General features: G+C 44.8%; 19 non-coding genes across 19 annotated transcripts; all 19 read right to left on the bottom strand.

The window, feature by feature from the left end:
* Nucleotides 1-2: 2 nt before the first annotated feature.
* LOC138655139 (U2 spliceosomal RNA) lies at nucleotides 3-195 on the bottom strand. Its single transcript, XR_011316709.1, has one exon. It is a non-coding gene; the product is annotated as a U2 spliceosomal RNA (small nuclear RNA).
* Nucleotides 196-1172: 977 nt separating this feature from the next.
* LOC138655140 (U2 spliceosomal RNA) lies at nucleotides 1173-1365 on the bottom strand. The gene has a single exon (XR_011316710.1). It is a non-coding gene; the product is annotated as a U2 spliceosomal RNA (small nuclear RNA).
* Nucleotides 1366-2342: 977 nt separating this feature from the next.
* Nucleotides 2343-2535, bottom strand: LOC138655141 (U2 spliceosomal RNA). The gene has a single exon (XR_011316711.1). It is a non-coding gene; the product is annotated as a U2 spliceosomal RNA (small nuclear RNA).
* A 977-nt stretch (nucleotides 2536-3512) lies between these two features.
* LOC138655143 (U2 spliceosomal RNA) lies at nucleotides 3513-3705 on the bottom strand. Its single transcript, XR_011316713.1, has one exon. It is a non-coding gene; the product is annotated as a U2 spliceosomal RNA (small nuclear RNA).
* A 977-nt stretch (nucleotides 3706-4682) lies between these two features.
* Nucleotides 4683-4875, bottom strand: LOC138655144 (U2 spliceosomal RNA). Its single transcript, XR_011316714.1, has one exon. It is a non-coding gene; the product is annotated as a U2 spliceosomal RNA (small nuclear RNA).
* Nucleotides 4876-5912: 1037 nt separating this feature from the next.
* On the bottom strand, nucleotides 5913-6105 carry LOC138655131 (U2 spliceosomal RNA). The gene has a single exon (XR_011316701.1). It is a non-coding gene; the product is annotated as a U2 spliceosomal RNA (small nuclear RNA).
* Nucleotides 6106-7074: 969 nt separating this feature from the next.
* On the bottom strand, nucleotides 7075-7268 carry LOC138655147 (U2 spliceosomal RNA). The gene has a single exon (XR_011316716.1). It is a non-coding gene; the product is annotated as a U2 spliceosomal RNA (small nuclear RNA).
* A 969-nt stretch (nucleotides 7269-8237) lies between these two features.
* On the bottom strand, nucleotides 8238-8430 carry LOC138655142 (U2 spliceosomal RNA). The gene has a single exon (XR_011316712.1). It is a non-coding gene; the product is annotated as a U2 spliceosomal RNA (small nuclear RNA).
* A 967-nt stretch (nucleotides 8431-9397) lies between these two features.
* Nucleotides 9398-9589, bottom strand: LOC138655145 (U2 spliceosomal RNA). Its single transcript, XR_011316715.1, has one exon. It is a non-coding gene; the product is annotated as a U2 spliceosomal RNA (small nuclear RNA).
* Nucleotides 9590-10558: 969 nt separating this feature from the next.
* On the bottom strand, nucleotides 10559-10751 carry LOC138655148 (U2 spliceosomal RNA). Its single transcript, XR_011316717.1, has one exon. It is a non-coding gene; the product is annotated as a U2 spliceosomal RNA (small nuclear RNA).
* A 969-nt stretch (nucleotides 10752-11720) lies between these two features.
* LOC138655149 (U2 spliceosomal RNA) lies at nucleotides 11721-11913 on the bottom strand. The gene has a single exon (XR_011316718.1). It is a non-coding gene; the product is annotated as a U2 spliceosomal RNA (small nuclear RNA).
* Nucleotides 11914-12882: 969 nt separating this feature from the next.
* LOC138655150 (U2 spliceosomal RNA) lies at nucleotides 12883-13075 on the bottom strand. The gene has a single exon (XR_011316719.1). It is a non-coding gene; the product is annotated as a U2 spliceosomal RNA (small nuclear RNA).
* Nucleotides 13076-14044: 969 nt separating this feature from the next.
* Nucleotides 14045-14237, bottom strand: LOC138655132 (U2 spliceosomal RNA). Its single transcript, XR_011316702.1, has one exon. It is a non-coding gene; the product is annotated as a U2 spliceosomal RNA (small nuclear RNA).
* A 969-nt stretch (nucleotides 14238-15206) lies between these two features.
* On the bottom strand, nucleotides 15207-15399 carry LOC138655133 (U2 spliceosomal RNA). The gene has a single exon (XR_011316703.1). It is a non-coding gene; the product is annotated as a U2 spliceosomal RNA (small nuclear RNA).
* A 969-nt stretch (nucleotides 15400-16368) lies between these two features.
* On the bottom strand, nucleotides 16369-16561 carry LOC138655134 (U2 spliceosomal RNA). Its single transcript, XR_011316704.1, has one exon. It is a non-coding gene; the product is annotated as a U2 spliceosomal RNA (small nuclear RNA).
* Nucleotides 16562-17530: 969 nt separating this feature from the next.
* On the bottom strand, nucleotides 17531-17723 carry LOC138655135 (U2 spliceosomal RNA). Its single transcript, XR_011316705.1, has one exon. It is a non-coding gene; the product is annotated as a U2 spliceosomal RNA (small nuclear RNA).
* Nucleotides 17724-18688: 965 nt separating this feature from the next.
* Nucleotides 18689-18881, bottom strand: LOC138655136 (U2 spliceosomal RNA). The gene has a single exon (XR_011316706.1). It is a non-coding gene; the product is annotated as a U2 spliceosomal RNA (small nuclear RNA).
* Nucleotides 18882-19850: 969 nt separating this feature from the next.
* On the bottom strand, nucleotides 19851-20043 carry LOC138655137 (U2 spliceosomal RNA). The gene has a single exon (XR_011316707.1). It is a non-coding gene; the product is annotated as a U2 spliceosomal RNA (small nuclear RNA).
* A 969-nt stretch (nucleotides 20044-21012) lies between these two features.
* On the bottom strand, nucleotides 21013-21205 carry LOC138655138 (U2 spliceosomal RNA). The gene has a single exon (XR_011316708.1). It is a non-coding gene; the product is annotated as a U2 spliceosomal RNA (small nuclear RNA).
* Between the last annotated feature and the right edge of the window lie 131 nt (nucleotides 21206-21336).

The raw sequence follows: 21336 nt of genomic DNA on the forward strand, positions 1-21336 counted from the left end.
AGAAGGAGTGCACTGTTCCCGGAGAGACTGCAATAGCGGGTCAATGCGTGGAGTGGACTGAGCAAGCTCCATTTCCAGCTCCCTGTTCCAAAAAGCCATTTAATATATGGTCCCCACATGGGGGACGTATCAGATATTAAACTGATAAGAACAGATACTACACTTGATCTTAGCCATAGGAGGCCGAGAAGCGATGGCCTGAAATGGTTGGCCATTTCAGACGCACCCAGGCCTACAACCGACACCCATTGTGGAGACCGAGCCAAAGATTGCCGCAAGGAAGACATTTTCAGAAACTCTGGATGCATTCTCAATGACAGTTCGGGTGTGCTTGGGTTTTGGTCGGTTGTTTGGCTGTGTGTGTCTGTGTGTGCTCGTTGAAGCTGCGCCCAACGCGTTTTGAATCTGCATAACTCTGCCCACTTGACACACCCACCATCCCCATTGTGACTGCAGGTGAAGGTTCCGTGCTAAGATTCTATCGACTGCAGGCAGCGCACCTGGTTGGTCAAAAGCATTAGAATACTCCTCACACAGGTGTATCTACAAGACACAAGACTAGCAGATTCGAGATCAGCACAGACACCAGTTTTCCTTTTTTTCAAATACCTATCATACACCGCATTTCAAAGTCGGTGGTCCACAAGAGGTAAACAATGTCTTCCAAAAGAATTCATGATCGGTGGTCACAAATGTGGTATGTATGGCAGAACTACTCATTGGATGCTTCAATTTAAATACCAAGTGCTGACAGCAGGCAGGGGCCTAATTCTGTAGATGGCACAGTATATTTGCTACACTGTAAGAAAGGCCTAATTCAGGCCTACATCTTAACACACCTGTGGCAGCAACCAGGAAAGACTGAAAATTGATTGCCTGATTGATTGATTGATTGCCTATTGAATGCAATGCAATGCTTGACATACATACATACATACATACATACATACATACATACATACATACATACATACATACAGAGGTGAAAGCAAGGCACACAAAATGTTGCAATTAGGCAAGTGAAATCGAGCAGCATGCTACATTTGGCAGCCAGCGGCATGTGAAATGTGCTTCCTTAACAACCCTGAAATAAATTCCCATCTAGGGTTCCAAGACAACTTGCTGTGCTGACTAATTTCCCATTCAATCTGTTTTTAGAAACCGGATCAGAGAAGGAGTGCACTGTTCCCGGAGAGACTGCAATAGCGGGTCAATGCGTGGAGTGGACTGAGCAAGCTCCATTTCCAGCTCCCTGTTCCAAAAAGCCATTTAATATATGGTCCCCACATGGGGGACGTATCAGATATTAAACTGATAAGAACAGATACTACACTTGATCTTAGCCATAGGAGGCCGAGAAGCGATGGCCTGAAATGGTTGGCCATTTCAGACGCACCCAGGCCTACAACCGACACCCATTGTGGAGACCGAGCCAAAGATTGCCGCAAGGAAGACATTTTCAGAAACTCTGGATGCATTCTCAATGACAGTTCGGGTGTGCTTGGGTTTTGGTCGGTTGTTTGGCTGTGTGTGTCTGTGTGTGCTCGTTGAAGCTGCGCCCAACGCGTTTTGAATCTGCATAACTCTGCCCACTTTGACACACCCACCATCCCCATTGTGACTGCAGGTGAAGGTTCCGTGCTAAGATTCTATCGACTGCAGGCAGCGCACCTGGTTGGTCAAAAGCATTAGAATACTCCTCACACAGGTGTATCTACAAGACACAAGACTAGCAGATTCGAGATCAGCACAGACACCAGTTTTCCTTTTTTTCAAATACCTATCATACACCGCATTTCAAAGTCGGTGGTCCACAAGAGGTAAACAATGTCTTCCAAAAGAATTCATGATCGGTGGTCACAAATGTGGTATGTATGGCAGAACTACTCATTGGATGCTTCAATTTAAATACCAAGTGCTGACAGCAGGCAGGGGCCTAATTCTGTAGATGGCACAGTATATTTGCTACACTGTAAGAAAGGCCTAATTCAGGCCTACATCTTAACACACCTGTGGCAGCAACCAGGAAAGACTGAAAATTGATTGCCTGATTGATTGATTGATTGCCTATTGAATGCAATGCAATGCTTGACATACATACATACATACATACATACATACATACATACATACATACATACATACATACAGAGGTGAAAGCAAGGCACACAAAATGTTGCAATTAGGCAAGTGAAATCGAGCAGCATGCTACATTTGGCAGCCAGCGGCATGTGAAATGTGCTTCCTTAACAACCCTGAAATAAATTCCCATCTAGGGTTCCAAGACAACTTGCTGTGCTGACTAATTTCCATTCAATCTGTTTTTAGAAACCGGATCAGAGAAGGAGTGCACTGTTCCCGGAGAGACTGCAATAGCGGGTCAATGCGTGGAGTGGACTGAGCAAGCTCCATTTCCAGCTCCCTGTTCCAAAAAGCCATTTAATATATGGTCCCCACATGGGGGACGTATCAGATATTAAACTGATAAGAACAGATACTACACTTGATCTTAGCCATAGGAGGCCGAGAAGCGATGGCCTGAAATGGTTGGCCATTTCAGACGCACCCAGGCCTACAACCGACACCCATTGTGGAGACCGAGCCAAAGATTGCCGCAAGGAAGACATTTTCAGAAACTCTGGATGCATTCTCAATGACAGTTCGGGTGTGCTTGGGTTTTGGTCGGTTGTTTGGCTGTGTGTGTCTGTGTGTGCTCGTTGAAGCTGCGCCCAACGCGTTTTGAATCTGCATAACTCTGCCCACTTTGACACACCCACCATCCCCATTGTGACTGCAGGTGAAGGTTCCGTGCTAAGATTCTATCGACTGCAGGCAGCGCACCTGGTTGGTCAAAAGCATTAGAATACTCCTCACACAGGTGTATCTACAAGACACAAGACTAGCAGATTCGAGATCAGCACAGACACCAGTTTTCCTTTTTTTCAAATACCTATCATACACCGCATTTCAAAGTCGGTGGTCCACAAGAGGTAAACAATGTCTTCCAAAAGAATTCATGATCGGTGGTCACAAATGTGGTATGTATGGCAGAACTACTCATTGGATGCTTCAATTTAAATACCAAGTGCTGACAGCAGGCAGGGGCCTAATTCTGTAGATGGCACAGTATATTTGCTACACTGTAAGAAAGGCCTAATTCAGGCCTACATCTTAACACACCTGTGGCAGCAACCAGGAAAGACTGAAAATTGATTGCCTGATTGATTGATTGATTGCCTATTGAATGCAATGCAATGCTTGACATACATACATACATACATACATACATACATACATACATACATACATACATACATACAGAGGTGAAAGCAAGGCACACAAAATGTTGCAATTAGGCAAGTGAAATCGAGCAGCATGCTACATTTGGCAGCCAGCGGCATGTGAAATGTGCTTCCTTAACAACCCTGAAATAAATTCCCATCTAGGGTTCCAAGACAACTTGCTGTGCTGACTAATTTCCATTCAATCTGTTTTTAGAAACCGGATCAGAGAAGGAGTGCACTGTTCCCGGAGAGACTGCAATAGCGGGTCAATGCGTGGAGTGGACTGAGCAAGCTCCATTTCCAGCTCCCTGTTCCAAAAAGCCATTTAATATATGGTCCCCACATGGGGGACGTATCAGATATTAAACTGATAAGAACAGATACTACACTTGATCTTAGCCATAGGAGGCCGAGAAGCGATGGCCTGAAATGGTTGGCCATTTCAGACGCACCCAGGCCTACAACCGACACCCATTGTGGAGACCGAGCCAAAGATTGCCGCAAGGAAGACATTTTCAGAAACTCTGGATGCATTCTCAATGACAGTTCGGGTGTGCTTGGGTTTTGGTCGGTTGTTTGGCTGTGTGTGTCTGTGTGTGCTCGTTGAAGCTGCGCCCAACGCGTTTTGAATCTGCATAACTCTGCCCACTTTGACACACCCACCATCCCCATTGTGACTGCAGGTGAAGGTTCCGTGCTAAGATTCTATCGACTGCAGGCAGCGCACCTGGTTGGTCAAAAGCATTAGAATACTCCTCACACAGGTGTATCTACAAGACACAAGACTAGCAGATTCGAGATCAGCACAGACACCAGTTTTCCTTTTTTTCAAATACCTATCATACACCGCATTTCAAAGTCGGTGGTCCACAAGAGGTAAACAATGTCTTCCAAAAGAATTCATGATCGGTGGTCACAAATGTGGTATGTATGGCAGAACTACTCATTGGATGCTTCAATTTAAATACCAAGTGCTGACAGCAGGCAGGGGCCTAATTCTGTAGATGGCACAGTATATTTGCTACACTGTAAGAAAGGCCTAATTCAGGCCTACATCTTAACACACCTGTGGCAGCAACCAGGAAAGACTGAAAATTGATTGCCTGATTGATTGATTGATTGCCTATTGAATGCAATGCAATGCTTGACATACATACATACATACATACATACATACATACATACATACATACATACATACATACAGAGGTGAAAGCAAGGCACACAAAATGTTGCAATTAGGCAAGTGAAATCGAGCAGCATGCTACATTTGGCAGCCAGCGGCATGTGAAATGTGCTTCCTTAACAACCCTGAAATAAATTCCCATCTAGGGTTCCAAGACAACTTGCTGTGCTGACTAATTTCCATTCAATCTGTTTTTAGAAACCGGATCAGAGAAGGAGTGCACTGTTCCCGGAGAGACTGCAATAGCGGGTCAATGCGTGGAGTGGACTGAGCAAGCTCCATTTCCAGCTCCCTGTTCCAAAAAGCCATTTAATATATGGTCCCCACATGGGGGACGTATCAGATATTAAACTGATAAGAACAGATACTACACTTGATCTTAGCCATAGGAGGCCGAGAAGCGATGGCCTGAAATGGTTGGCCATTTCAGACGCACCCAGGCCTACAACCGACACCCATTGTGGAGACCGAGCCAAAGATTGCCGCAAGGAAGACATTTTCAGAAACTCTGGATGCATTCTCAATGACAGTTCGGGTGTGCTTGGGTTTTGGTCGGTTGTTTGGCTGTGTGTGTCTGTGTGTGCTCGTTGAAGCTGCGCCCAACGCGTTTTGAATCTGCATAACTCTGCCCACTTTGACACACCCACCATCCCCATTGTGACTGCAGGTGAAGGTTCCGTGCTAAGATTCTATCGACTGCAGGCAGCGCACCTGGTTGGTCAAAAGCATTAGAATACTCCTCACACAGGTGTATCTACAAGACACAAGACTAGCAGATTCGAGATCAGCACAGACACCAGTTTTCCTTTTTTTCAAATACCTATCATACACCGCATTTCAAAGTCGGTGGTCCACAAGAGGTAAACAATGTCTTCCAAAAGAATTCATGATCGGTGGTCACAAATGTGGTATGTATGGCAGAACTACTCATTGGATGCTTCAATTTAAATACCAAGTGCTGACAGCAGGCAGGGGCCTAATTCTGTAGATGGCACAGTATATTTGCTACACTGTAAGAAAGGCCTAATTCAGGCCTACATCTTAACACACCTGTGGCAGCAACCAGGAAAGACTGAAAATTGATTGCCTGATTGATTGATTGATTGCCTATTGAATGCAATGCAATGCTTGCAGGAAAGACTGAAAATTGATTGCCTGATTGATTGATTGATTGCCTATTGAATGCAATGCAATGCTTGACATACATACATACATACATACATACATACATACATACATACATACATACAGAGGTGAAAGCAAGGCACACAAAATGTTGCAATTAGGCAAGTGAAATCGAGCAGCATGCTACATTTGGCAGCCAGCGGCATGTGAAATGTGCTTCCTTAACAACCCTGAAATAAATTCCCATCTAGGGTTCCAAGACAACTTACTGTGCTGATTAATTTCCATTCAATCTGTTTTTAGAAACCGGATCAGAGAAGGAGTGCACTGTTCCCGGAGAGACTGCAATAGCGGGTCAATGCGTGGAGTGGACAGAGCAAGCTCCATTTCCAGCTCCCTGTTCCAAAAAGCCATTTAATATATGGTCCCCACATGGGGGACGTATCAGATATTAAACTGATAAGAACAGATACTACACTTGATCTTAGCCATAGGAGGCCGAGAAGCGATGGCCTGAAATGGTTGGCCATTTCAGACGCACCCAGGCCTACAACCGACACCCATTGTGGAGACCTAGCCAAAGATTGCCGCAAGGAAGACATTTTCAGAAACTCTGGATGCATTCTCAATGACAGTTCGGGTGTGCTTGGGTTTTGGTCGGTTGTTTGGCTGTGTGTGTCTGTGTGTGCTCGTTGAAGCTGCGCCCAAACGCGTTTTGAATCTGCATAACTCTGCCCACTTTGACACACCCACCATCCCCATTGTGACTGCAGGTGAAGGTTCCGTGCTAAGATTCTATCGACTGCAGGCAGCGCACCTGGTTGGTCAAAAGCATTAGAATACTCCTCACACAGGTGTATCTACAAGACACAAGACTAGCAGATTCGAGATCAGCACAGACACCAGTTTTCCTTTTTTCAAATACCTATCATACACCGCATTTCAAAGTCGGTGGTCCACAAGAGGTAAACAATGTCTTCCAAAAGAATTCATGATCGGTGGTCACAAATGTGGTATGTATGGCAGAACTACTCATTGGATGCTTCAATTTAAATACCAAGTGCTGACAGCAGGCAGGGGCCTAATTCTGTAGATGGCACAGTATATTTGCTACACTGTAAGAAAGGCCTAATTCAGGCCTACATCTTAACACACCTGTGGCAGCAACCAGGAAAGACTGAAAATTGATTGCCTGATTGATTGATTGATTGCCTATTGAATGCAATGCAATGCTTGACATACATACATACATACATACATACATACATACATACATACATACATACAGAGGTGAAAGCAAGGCACACAAAATGTTGCAATTAGGCAAGTGAAATCGAGCAGCATGCTACATTTGGCAGCCAGCGGCATGTGAAATGTGCTTCCTTAACAACCCTGAAATAAATTCCCATCTAGGGTTCCAAGACAACTTACTGTGCTGATTAATTTCCATTCAATCTGTTTTTAGAAACCGGATCAGAGAAGGAGTGCACTGTTTCCCGGAGAGACTGCAATAGCGGGTCAATGCGTGGAGTGGACAGAGCAAGCTCCATTTCCAGCTCCCTGTTCCAAAAAGCCATTTAATATATGGTCCCCACATGGGGGACGTATCAGATATTAAACTGATAAGAACAGATACTACACTTGATCTTAGCCATAGGAGGCCGAGAAGCGATGGCCTGAAATGGTTGGCCATTTCAGACGCACCCAGGCCTACAACCGACACCCATTGTGGAGACCTAGCCAAAGATTGCCGCAAGGAAGACATTTTCAGAAACTCTGGATGCATTCTCAATGACAGTTCGGGTGTGCTTGGGTTTTGGTCGGTTGTTTGGCTGTGTGTGTCTGTGTGTGCTCGTTGAAGCTGCGCCCAACGCGTTTTGAATCTGCATAACTCTGCCCACTTTGACACACCCACCATCCCCATTGTGACTGCAGGTGAAGGTTCCGTGCTAAGATTCTATCGACTGCAGGCAGCGCACCTGGTTGGTCAAAAGCATTAGAATACTCCTCACACAGGTGTATCTACAAGACACAAGACTAGCAGATTCGAGATCAGCACAGACACCAGTTTTCCTTTTTTTCAAATACCTATCATACACCGCATTTCAAAGTCGGTGGTCCACAAGAGGTAAACAATGTCTTCCAAAAGAATTCATGATCGGTGGTCACAAATGTGGTATGTATGGCAGAACTACTCATTGGATGCTTCAATTTAAATACCAAGTGCTGACAGCAGGCAGGGGCCTAATTCTGTAGATGGCACAGTATATTTGCTACACTGTAAGAAAGGCCTAATTCAGGCCTACATCTTAACACACCTGTGGCAGCAACCAGGAAAGACTGAAAATTGATTGCCTGATTGATTGATTGATTGCCTATTGAATGCAATGCAATGCTTGACATACATACATACATACATACATACATACATACATACATACATACATACAGAGGTGAAAGCAAGGCACACAAAATGTTGCAATTAGGCAAGTGAAATCGAGCAGCATGCTACATTTGGCAGCCAGCGGCATGTGAAATGTGCTTCCTTAACAACCCTGAAATAAATTCCCATCTAGGGTTCCAAGACAACTTACTGTGCTGATTAATTTCCATTCAATCTGTTTTTAGAAACCGGATCAGAGAAGGAGTGCACTGTTCCCGGAGAGACTGCAATAGCGGGTCAATGCGTGGAGTGGACAGAGCAAGCTCCATTTCCAGCTCCCTGTTCCAAAAAGCCATTTAATATATGGTCCCCACATGGGGGACGTATCAGATATTAAACTGATAAGAACAGATACTACACTTGATCTTAGCCATAGGAGGCCGAGAAGCGATGGCCTGAAATGGTTGGCCATTTCAGACGCACCCAGGCCTACAACCGACACCCATTGTGGAGACCTAGCCAAAGATTGCCGCAAGGAAGACATTTTCAGAAACTCTGGATGCATTCTCAATGACAGTTCGGGTGTGCTTGGGTTTTGGTCGGTTGTTTGGCTGTGTGTGTCTGTGTGTGCTCGTGAAGCTGCGCCCAACGCGTTTTGAATCTGCATAACTCTGCCCACTTTGACACACCCACCATCCCCATTGTGACTGCAGGTGAAGGTTCCGTGCTAAGATTCTATCGACTGCAGGCAGCGCACCTGGTTGGTCAAAAGCATTAGAATACTCCTCACACAGGTGTATCTACAAGACACAAGACTAGCAGATTCGAGATCAGCACAGACACCAGTTTTCCTTTTTTTCAATACCTATCATACACCGCATTTCAAAGTCGGTGGTCCACAAGAGGTAAACAATGTCTTCCAAAAGAATTCATGATCGGTGGTCACAAATGTGGTATGTATGGCAGAACTACTCATTGGATGCTTCAATTTAAATACCAAGTGCTGACAGCAGGCAGGGGCCTAATTCTGTAGATGGCACAGTATATTTGCTACACTGTAAGAAAGGCCTAATTCAGGCCTACATCTTAACACACCTGTGGCAGCAACCAGGAAAGACTGAAAATTGATTGCCTGATTGATTGATTGATTGCCTATTGAATGCAATGCAATGCTTGACATACATACATACATACATACATACATACATACATACATACATACATACAGAGGTGAAAGCAAGGCACACAAAATGTTGCAATTAGGCAAGTGAAATCGAGCAGCATGCTACATTTGGCAGCCAGCGGCATGTGAAATGTGCTTCCTTAACAACCCTGAAATAAATTCCCATCTAGGGTTCCAAGACAACTTACTGTGCTGATTAATTTCCATTCAATCTGTTTTTAGAAACCGGATCAGAGAAGGAGTGCACTGTTCCCGGAGAGACTGCAATAGCGGGTCAATGCGTGGAGTGGACAGAGCAAGCTCCATTCCAGCTCCCTGTTCCAAAAAGCCATTTAATATATGGTCCCCACATGGGGGACGTATCAGATATTAAACTGATAAGAACAGATACTACACTTGATCTTAGCCATAGGAGGCCGAGAAGCGATGGCCTGAAATGGTTGGCCATTTCAGACGCACCCAGGCCTACAACCGACACCCATTGTGGAGACCTAGCCAAAGATTGCCGCAAGGAAGACATTTTCAGAAACTCTGGATGCATTCTCAATGACAGTTCGGGTGTGCTTGGGTTTTGGTCGGTTGTTTGGCTGTGTGTGTCTGTGTGTGCTCGTTGAAGCTGCGCCCAACGCGTTTTGAATCTGCATAACTCTGCCCACTTTGACACACCCACCATCCCCATTGTGACTGCAGGTGAAGGTTCCGTGCTAAGATTCTATCGACTGCAGGCAGCGCACCTGGTTGGTCAAAAGCATTAGAATACTCCTCACACAGGTGTATCTACAAGACACAAGACTAGCAGATTCGAGATCAGCACAGACACCAGTTTTCCTTTTTTTCAAATACCTATCATACACCGCATTTCAAAGTCGGTGGTCCACAAGAGGTAAACAATGTCTTCCAAAAGAATTCATGATCGGTGGTCACAAATGTGGTATGTATGGCAGAACTACTCATTGGATGCTTCAATTTAAATACCAAGTGCTGACAGCAGGCAGGGGCCTAATTCTGTAGATGGCACAGTATATTTGCTACACTGTAAGAAAGGCCTAATTCAGGCCTACATCTTAACACACCTGTGGCAGCAACCAGGAAAGACTGAAAATTGATTGCCTGATTGATTGATTGATTGCCTATTGAATGCAATGCAATGCTTGACATACATACATACATACATACATACATACATACATACATACATACATACAGAGGTGAAAGCAAGGCACACAAAATGTTGCAATTAGGCAAGTGAAATCGAGCAGCATGCTACATTTGGCAGCCAGCGGCATGTGAAATGTGCTTCCTTAACAACCCTGAAATAAATTCCCATCTAGGGTTCCAAGACAACTTACTGTGCTGATTAATTTCCATTCAATCTGTTTTTAGAAACCGGATCAGAGAAGGAGTGCACTGTTCCCGGAGAGACTGCAATAGCGGGTCAATGCGTGGAGTGGACAGAGCAAGCTCCATTTCCAGCTCCCTGTTCCAAAAAGCCATTTAATATATGGTCCCCACATGGGGGACGTATCAGATATTAAACTGATAAGAACAGATACTACACTTGATCTTAGCCATAGGAGGCCGAGAAGCGATGGCCTGAAATGGTTGGCCATTTCAGACGCACCCAGGCCTACAACCGACACCCATTGTGGAGACCTAGCCAAAGATTGCCGCAAGGAAGACATTTTCAGAAACTCTGGATGCATTCTCAATGACAGTTCGGGTGTGCTTGGGTTTTGGTCGGTTGTTTGGCTGTGTGTGTCTGTGTGTGCTCGTTGAAGCTGCGCCCAACGCGTTTTGAATCTGCATAACTCTGCCCACTTTGACACACCCACCATCCCCATTGTGACTGCAGGTGAAGGTTCCGTGCTAAGATTCTATCGACTGCAGGCAGCGCACCTGGTTGGTCAAAAGCATTAGAATACTCCTCACACAGGTGTATCTACAAGACACAAGACTAGCAGATTCGAGATCAGCACAGACACCAGTTTTCCTTTTTTTCAAATACCTATCATACACCGCATTTCAAAGTCGGTGGTCCACAAGAGGTAAACAATGTCTTCCAAAAGAATTCATGATCGGTGGTCACAAATGTGGTATGTATGGCAGAACTACTCATTGGATGCTTCAATTTAAATACCAAGTGCTGACAGCAGGCAGGGGCCTAATTCTGTAGATGGCACAGTATATTTGCTACACTGTAAGAAAGGCCTAATTCAGGCCTACATCTTAACACACCTGTGGCAGCAACCAGGAAAGACTGAAAATTGATTGCCTGATTGATTGATTGATTGCCTATTGAATGCAATGCAATGCTTGACATACATACATACATACATACATACATACATACATACATACATACATACAGAGGTGAAAGCAAGGCACACAAAATGTTGCAATTAGGCAAGTGAAATCGAGCAGCATGCTACATTTGGCAGCCAGCGGCATGTGAAATGTGCTTCCTTAACAACCCTGAAATAAATTCCCATCTAGGGTTCCAAGACAACTTACTGTGCTGATTAATTTCCATTCAATCTGTTTTTAGAAACCGGATCAGAGAAGGAGTGCACTGTTCCCGGAGAGACTGCAATAGCGGGTCAATGCGTGGAGTGGACAGAGCAAGCTCCATTTCCAGCTCCCTGTTCCAAAAAGCCATTTAATATATGGTCCCCACATGGGGGACGTATCAGATATTAAACTGATAAGAACAGATACTACACTTGATCTTAGCCATAGGAGGCCGAGAAGCGATGGCCTGAAATGGTTGGCCATTTCAGACGCACCCAGGCCTACAACCGACACCCATTGTGGAGACCTAGCCAAAGATTGCCGCAAGGAAGACATTTTCAGAAACTCTGGATGCATTCTCAATGACAGTTCGGGTGTGCTTGGGTTTTGGTCGGTTGTTTGGCTGTGTGTGTCTGTGTGTGCTCGTTGAAGCTGCGCCCAACGCGTTTTGAATCTGCATAACTCTGCCCACTTTGACACACCCACCATCCCCATTGTGACTGCAGGTGAAGGTTCCGTGCTAAGATTCTATCGACTGCAGGCAGCGCACCTGGTTGGTCAAAAGCATTAGAATACTCCTCACACAGGTGTATCTACAAGACACAAGACTAGCAGATTCGAGATCAGCACAGACACCAGTTTTCCTTTTTTTCAAATACCTATCATACACCGCATTTCAAAGTCGGTGGTCCACAAGAGGTAAACAATGTCTTCCAAAAGAATTCATGATCGGTGGTCACAAATGTGGTATGTATGGCAGAACTACTCATTGGATGCTTCAATTTAAATACCAAGTGCTGACAGCAGGCAGGGGCCTAATTCTGTAGATGGCACAGTATATTTGCTACACTGTAAGAAAGGCCTAATTCAGGCCTACATCTTAACACACCTGTGGCAGCAACCAGGAAAGACTGAAAATTGATTGCCTGATTGATTGATTGATTGCCTATTGAATGCAATGCAATGCTTGACATACATACATACATACATACATACATACATACATACATACATACATACAGAGGTGAAAGCAAGGCACACAAAATGTTGCAATTAGGCAAGTGAAATCGAGCAGCATGCTACATTTGGCAGCCAGCGGCATGTGAAATGTGCTTCCTTAACAACCCTGAAATAAATTCCCATCTAGGGTTCCAAGACAACTTACTGTGCTGATTAATTTCCATTCAATCTGTTTTTAGAAACCGGATCAGAGAAGGAGTGCACTGTTCCCGGAGAGACTGCAATAGCGGGTCAATGCGTGGAGTGGACAGAGCAAGCTCCATTTCCAGCTCCCTGTTCCAAAAAGCCATTTAATATATGGTCCCCACATGGGGGACGTATCAGATATTAAACTGATAAGAACAGATACTACACTTGATCTTAGCCATAGGAGGCCGAGAAGCGATGGCCTGAAATGGTTGGCCATTTCAGACGCACCCAGGCCTACAACCGACACCCATTGTGGAGACCTAGCCAAAGATTGCCGCAAGGAAGACATTTTCAGAAACTCTGGATGCATTCTCAATGACAGTTCGGGTGTGCTTGGGTTTTGGTCGGTTGTTTGGCTGTGTGTGTCTGTGTGTGCTCGTTGAAGCTGCGCCCAACGCGTTTTGAATCTGCATAACTCTGCCCACTTTGACACACCCACCATCCCCATTGTGACTGCAGGTGAAGGTTCCGTGCTAAGATTCTATCGACTGCAGGCAGCGCACCTGGTTGGTCAAAAGCATTAGAATACTCCTCACACAGGTGTATCTACAAGACACAAGACTAGCAGATTCGAGATCAGCACAGACACCAGTTTTCCTTTTTTTCAAATACCTATCATACACCGCATTTCAAAGTCGGTGGTCCACAAGAGGTAAACAATGTCTTCCAAAAGAATTCATGATCGGTGGTCACAAATGTGGTATGTATGGCAGAACTACTCATTGGATGCTTCAATTTAAATACCAAGTGCTGACAGCAGGCAGGGGCCTAATTCTGTAGATGGCACAGTATATTTGCTACACTGTAAGAAAGGCCTAATTCAGGCCTACATCTTAACACACCTGTGGCAGCAACCAGGAAAGACTGAAAATTGATTGCCTGATTGATTGATTGATTGCCTATTGAATGCAATGCAATGCTTGACATACATACATACATACATACATACATACATACATACATACATACATACAGAGGTGAAAGCAAGGCACACAAAATGTTGCAATTAGGCAAGTGAAATCGAGCAGCATGCTACATTTGGCAGCCAGCGGCATGTGAAATGTGCTTCCTTAACAACCCTGAAATAAATTCCCATCTAGGGTTCCAAGACAACTTACTGTGCTGATTAATTTCCATTCAATCTGTTTTTAGAAACCGGATCAGAGAAGGAGTGCACTGTTCCCGGAGAGACTGCAATAGCGGGTCAATGCGTGGAGTGGACAGAGCAAGCTCCATTTCCAGCTCCCTGTTCCAAAAAGCCATTTAATATATGGTCCCCACATGGGGGACGTATCAGATATTAAACTGATAAGAACAGATACTACACTTGATCTTAGCCATAGGAGGCCGAGAAGCGATGGCCTGAAATGGTTGGCCATTTCAGACGCACCCAGGCCTACAACCGACACCCATTGTGGAGACCTAGCCAAAGATTGCCGCAAGGAAGACATTTTCAGAAACTCTGGATGCATTCTCAATGACAGTTCGGGTGTGCTTGGGTTTTGGTCGGTTGTTTGGCTGTGTGTGTCTGTGTGTGCTCGTTGAAGCTGCGCCCAACGCGTTTTGAATCTGCATAACTCTGCCCACTTTGACACACCCACCATCCCCATTGTGACTGCAGGTGAAGGTTCCGTGCTAAGATTCTATCGACTGCAGGCAGCGCACCTGGTTGGTCAAAAGCATTAGAATACTCCTCACACAGGTGTATCTACAAGACACAAGACTAGCAGATTCGAGATCAGCACAGACACCAGTTTTCCTTTTTTTCAAATACCTATCATACACCGCATTTCAAAGTCGGTGGTCCACAAGAGGTAAACAATGTCTTCCAAAAGAATTCATGATCGGTGGTCACAAATGTGGTATGTATGGCAGAACTACTCATTGGATGCTTCAATTTAAATACCAAGTGCTGACAGCAGGCAGGGGCCTAATTCTGTAGATGGCACAGTATATTTGCTACACTGTAAGAAAGGCCTAATTCAGGCCTACATCTTAACACACCTGTGGCAGCAACCAGGAAAGACTGAAAATTGATTGCCTGATTGATTGATTGATTGCCTATTGAATGCAATGCAATGCTTGACATACATACATACATACATACATACATACATACATACATACATACATACAGAGGTGAAAGCAAGGCACACAAAATGTTGCAATTAGGCAAGTGAAATCGAGCAGCATGCTACATTTGGCAGCCAGCGGCATGTGAAATGTGCTTCCTTAACAACCCTGAAATAAATTCCCATCTAGGGTTCCAAGACAACTTACTGTGCTGATTAATTTCCATTCAATCTGTTTTTAGAAACCGGATCAGAGAAGGAGTGCACTGTTCCCGGAGAGACTGCAATAGCGGGTCAATGCGTGGAGTGGACAGAGCAAGCTCCATTTCCAGCTCCCTGTTCCAAAAAGCCATTTAATATATGGTCCCCACATGGGGGACGTATCAGATATTAAACTGATAAGAACAGATACTACACTTGATCTTAGCCATAGGAGGCCGAGAAGCGATGGCCTGAAATGGTTGGCCATTTCAGACGCACCCAGGCCTACAACCGACACCCATTGTGGAGACCTAGCCAAAGATTGCCGCAAGGAAGACATTTTCAGAAACTCTGGATGCATTCTCAATGACAGTTCGGGTGTGCTTGGGTTTTGGTCGGTTGTTTGGCTGTGTGTGTCTGTGTGTGCTCGTTGAAGCTGCGCCCAACGCGTTTTGAATCTGCATAACTCTGCCCACTTTGACACACCCACCATCCCCATTGTGACTGCAGGTGAAGGTTCCGTGCTAAGATTCTATCGACTGCAGGCAGCGCACCTGGTTGGTCAAAAGCATTAGAATACTCCTCACACAGGTGTATCTACAAGACACAAGACTAGCAGATTCGAGATCAGCACAGACACCAGTTTTCCTTTTTTTCAAATACCTATCATACACCGCATTTCAAAGTCGGTGGTCCACAAGAGGTAAACAATGTCTTCCAAAAGAATTCATGATCGGTGGTCACAAATGTGGTATGTATGGCAGAACTACTCATTGGATGCTTCAATTTAAATACCAAGTGCTGACAGCAGGCAGGGGCCTAATTCTGTAGATGGCACAGTATATTTGCTACACTGTAAGAAAGGCCTAATTCAGGCCTACATCTTAACACACCTGTGGCAGCAACCAGGAAAGACTGAAAATTGATTGCCTGATTGATTGATTGATTGCCTATTGAATGCAATGCAATGCTTGACATACATACATACATACATACATACATACATACATACATACATACATACAGAGGTGAAAGCAAGGCACACAAAATGTTGCAATTAGGCAAGTGAAATCGAGCAGCATGCTACATTTGGCAGCCAGCGGCATGTGAAATGTGCTTCCTTAACAACCCTGAAATAAATTCCCATCTAGGGTTCCAAGACAACTTACTGTGCTGATTAATTTCCATTCAATCTGTTTTTAGAAACCGGATCAGAGAAGGAGTGCACTGTTCCCGGAGAGACTGCAATAGCGGGTCAATGCGTGGAGTGGACAGAGCAAGCTCCATTTCCAGCTCCCTGTTCCAAAAAGCCATTTAATATATGGTCCCCACATGGGGGACGTATCAGATATTAAACTGATAAGAACAGATACTACACTTGATCTTAGCCATAGGAGGCCGAGAAGCGATGGCCTGAAATGGTTGGCCATTTCAGACGCACCCAGGCCTACAACCGACACCCATTGTGGAGACCTAGCCAAAGATTGCCGCAAGGAAGACATTTTCAGAAACTCTGGATGCATTCTCAATGACAGTTCGGGTGTGCTTGGGTTTTGGTCGGTTGTTTGGCTGTGTGTGTCTGTGTGTGCTCGTTGAAGCTGCGCCCAACGCGTTTTGAATCTGCATAACTCTGCCCACTTTGACACACCCACCATCCCCATTGTGACTGCAGGTGAAGGTTCCGTGCTAAGATTCTATCGACTGCAGGCAGCGCACCTGGTTGGTCAAAAGCATTAGAATACTCCTCACACAGGTGTATCTACAAGACACAAGACTAGCAGATTCGAGATCAGCACAGACACCAGTTTTCCTTTTTTTCAAATACCTATCATACACCGCATTTCAAAGTCGGTGGTCCACAAGAGGTAAACAATGTCTTCCAAAAGAATTCATGATCGGTGGTCACAAATGTGGTATGTATGGCAGAACTACTCATTGGATGCTTCAATTTAAATACCAAGTGCTGACAGCAGGCAGGGGCCTAATTCTGTAGATGGCACAGTATATTTGCTACACTGTAAGAAAGGCCTAATTCAGGCCTACATCTTAACACACCTGTGGCAGCAACCAGGAAAGACTGAAAATTGATTGCCTGATTGATTGATTGATTGCCTATTGAATGCAATGCAATGCTTGACATACATACATACATACATACATACATACATACATACATACATACATACAGAGGTGAAAGCAAGGCACACAAAATGTTGCAATTAGGCAAGTGAAATCGAGCAGCATGCTACATTTGGCAGCCAGCGGCATGTGAAATGTGCTTCCTTAACAACCCTGAAATAAATTCCCATCTAGGGTTCCAAGACAACTTACTGTGCTGATTAATTTCCATTCAATCTGTTTTTAGAAACCGGATCAGAGAAGGAGTGCACTGTTCCCGGAGAGACTGCAATAGCGGGTCAATGCGTGGAGTGGACAGAGCAAGCTCCATTTCCAGCTCCCTGTTCCAAAAAGCCATTTAATATATGGTCCCCACATGGGGGACGTATCAGATATTAAACTGATAAGAACAGATACTACACTTGATCTTAGCCATAGGAGGCCGAGAAGCGATGGCCTGAAATGGTTGGCCATTTCAGACGCACCCAGGCCTACAACCGACACCCATTGTGGAGACCTAGCCAAAGATTGCCGCAAGGAAGACATTTTCAGAAACTCTGGATGCATTCTCAATGACAGTTCGGGTGTGCTTGGGTTTTGGTCGGTTGTTTGGCTGTGTGTGTCTGTGTGTGCTCGTTGAAGCTGCGCCCAACGCGTTTTGAATCTGCATAACTCTGCCCACTTTGACACACCCACCATCCCCATTGTGACTGCAGGTGAAGGTTCCGTGCTAAGATTCTATCGACTGCAGGCAGCGCACCTGGTTGGTCAAAAGCATTAGAATACTCCTCACACAGGTGTATCTACAAGACACAAGACTAGCAGATTCGAGATCAGCACAGACACCAGTTTTCCTTTTTTTCAAATACCTATCATACACCGCATTTCAAAGTCGGTGGTCCACAAGAGGTAAACAATGTCTTCCAAAAGAATTCATGATCGGTGGTCACAAATGTGGTATGTATGGCAGAACTACTCATTGGATGCTTCAATTTAAATACCAAGTGCTGACAGCAGGCAGGGGCCTAATTCTGTAGATGGCACAGTATATTTGCTACACTGTAAGAAAGGCCTAATTCAGGCCTACATCTTAACACACCTGTGGCAGCAACCAGGAAAGACTGAAAATTGATTGCCTGATTGATTGATTGATTGCCTATTGAATGCAATGCAATGCTTGACATACATACATACATACATACATACATACATACATACATACATACATAGGTGAAAGCAAGGCACACAAAATGTTGCAATTAGGCAAGTGAAATCGAGCAGCATGCTACATTTGGCAGCCAGCGGCATGTGAAATGTGCTTCCTTAACAACCCTGAAATAAATTCCCATCTAGGGTTCCAAGACAACTTACTGTGCTGATTAATTTCCATTCAATCTGTTTTTAGAAACCGGATCAGAGAAGGAGTGCACTGTTCCCGGAGAGACTGCAATAGCGGGTCAATGCGTGGAGTGGACAGAGCAAGCTCCATTTCCAGCTCCCTGTTCCAAAAAGCCATTTAATATATGGTCCCCACATGGGGGACGTATCAGATATTAAACTGATAAGAACAGATACTACACTTGATCTTAGCCATAGGAGGCCGAGAAGCGATGGCCTGAAATGGTTGGCCATTTCAGACGCACCCAGGCCTACAACCGACACCCATTGTGGAGACCTAGCCAAAGATTGCCGCAAGGAAGACATTTTCAGAAACTCTGGATGCATTCTCAATGACAGTTCGGGTGTGCTTGGGTTTTGGTCGGTTGTTTGGCTGTGTGTGTCTGTGTGTGCTCGTTGAAGCTGCGCCCAACGCGTTTTGAATCTGCATAACTCTGCCCACTTTGACACACCCACCATCCCCATTGTGACTGCAGGTGAAGGTTCCGTGCTAAGATTCTATCGACTGCAGGCAGCGCACCTGGTTGGTCAAAAGCATTAGAATACTCCTCACACAGGTGTATCTACAAGACACAAGACTAGCAGATTCGAGATCAGCACAGACACCAGTTTTCCTTTTTTTCAAATACCTATCATACACCGCATTTCAAAGTCGGTGGTCCACAAGAGGTAAACAATGTCTTCCAAAAGAATTCATGATCGGTGGTCACAAATGTGGTATGTATGGCAGAACTACTCATTGGATGCTTCAATTTAAATACCAAGTGCTGACAGCAGGCAGGGGCCTAATTCTGTAGATGGCACAGTATATTTGCTACACTGTAAGAAAGGCCTAATTCAGGCCTACATCTTAACACACCTGTGGCAGCAACCAGGAAAGACTGAAAATTGATTGCCTGATTGATTGATTGATTGCCTATTGAATGCAATGCAATGCTTGACATACATACATACATACATACATACATACATACATACATACATACATACAGAGGTGAAAGCAAGGCACACAAAATGTTGCAATTAGGCAAGTGAAATCGAGCAGCATGCTACATTTGGCAGCCAGCGGCATGTGAAATGTGCTTCCTTAACAACCCTGAAATAAATTCCCATCTAGGGTTCCAAGACAACTTACTGTGCTGATTAATTTCCATTCAATCTGTTTTTAGAAACCGGATCAGAGAAGGAGTGCACTGTTCCCGGAGAGACTGCAATAGCGGGTCAATGCGTGGAGTGGACAGAGCAAGCTCCATTTCCAGCTCCCTGTTCCAAAAAGCCATTTAATATATGGTCCCCACATGGGGGACGTATCAGATATTAAACTGATAAGAACAGATACTACACTTGATCTTAGCCATAGGAGGCCGAGAAGCGATGGCCTGAAATGGTTGGCCATTTCAGACGCACCCAGGCCTACAACCGACACCCATTGTGGAGACCTAGCCAAAGATTGCCGCAAGGAAGACATTTTCAGAAACTCTGGATGCATTCTCAATGACAGTTCGGGTGTGCTTGGGTTTTGGTCGGTTGTTTGGCTGTGTGTGTCTGTGTGTGCTCGTTGAAGCTGCGCCCAACGCGTTTTGAATCTGCATAACTCTGCCCACTTTGACACACCCACCATCCCCATTGTGACTGCAGGTGAAGGTTCCGTGCTAAGATTCTATCGACTGCAGGCAGCGCACCTGGTTGGTCAAAAGCATTAGAATACTCCTCACACAGGTGTATCTACAAGACACAAGACTAGCAGATTCGAGATCAGCACAGACACCAGTTTTCCTTTTTTTCAAATACCTATCATACACCGCATTTCAAAGTCGGTGGTCCACAAGAGGTAAACAATGTCTTCCAAAAGAATTCATGATCGGTGGTCACAAATGTGGTATGTATGGCAGAACTACTCATTGGATGCTTCAATTTAAATACCAAGTGCTGACAGCAGGCAGGGGCCTAATTCTGTAGATGGCACAGTATATTTGCTACACTGTAAGAAAGGCCTAATTCAGGCCTACATCTTAACACACCTGTGGCAGCAACCAGGAAAGACTGAAAATTGATTGCCTGATTGATTGATTGATTGCCTATTGAATGCAATGCAATGCTTGACATACATACATACATACATACATACATACATACATACATACATACATACAGAGGTGAAAGCAAGGCACACAAAATGTTGCAATTAGGCAAGTGAAATCGAGCAGCATGCTACATTTGGCAGCCAGCGGCATGTGAAATGTGCTTCCTTAACAACCCTGAAATAAATTCCCATCTAGGGTTCCAAGACAACTTACTGTGCTGATTAATTTCCATTCAATCTGTTTTTAGAAACCGGATCAGAGAAGGAGTGCACTGTTCCCGGAGAGACTGCAATAGCGGGTCAATGCGTGGAGTGGACAGAGCAAGCTCCATTTCCAGCTCCCTGTTCCAAAAAGCCATTTAATATATGGTCCCCACATGGGGGACGTATCAGATATTAAACTGATAAGAACAGATACTACACTTGATCTTAGCCATAGGAGGCCGAGAAGCGATGGCCTGAAATGGTTGGCCATTTCAGACGCACCCAGGCCTACAACCGACACCCATTGTGGAGACCTAGCCAAAGATTGCCGCAAGGAAGACATTTTCAGAAACTCTGGATGCATTCTCAATGACAGTTCGGG

This window comes from Ranitomeya imitator, unplaced genomic scaffold (assembly GCF_032444005.1).
Source record: "Ranitomeya imitator isolate aRanImi1 unplaced genomic scaffold, aRanImi1.pri SCAFFOLD_892, whole genome shotgun sequence".
In the NCBI taxonomy this organism is placed as follows: domain Eukaryota; kingdom Metazoa; phylum Chordata; class Amphibia; order Anura; family Dendrobatidae; genus Ranitomeya; species Ranitomeya imitator.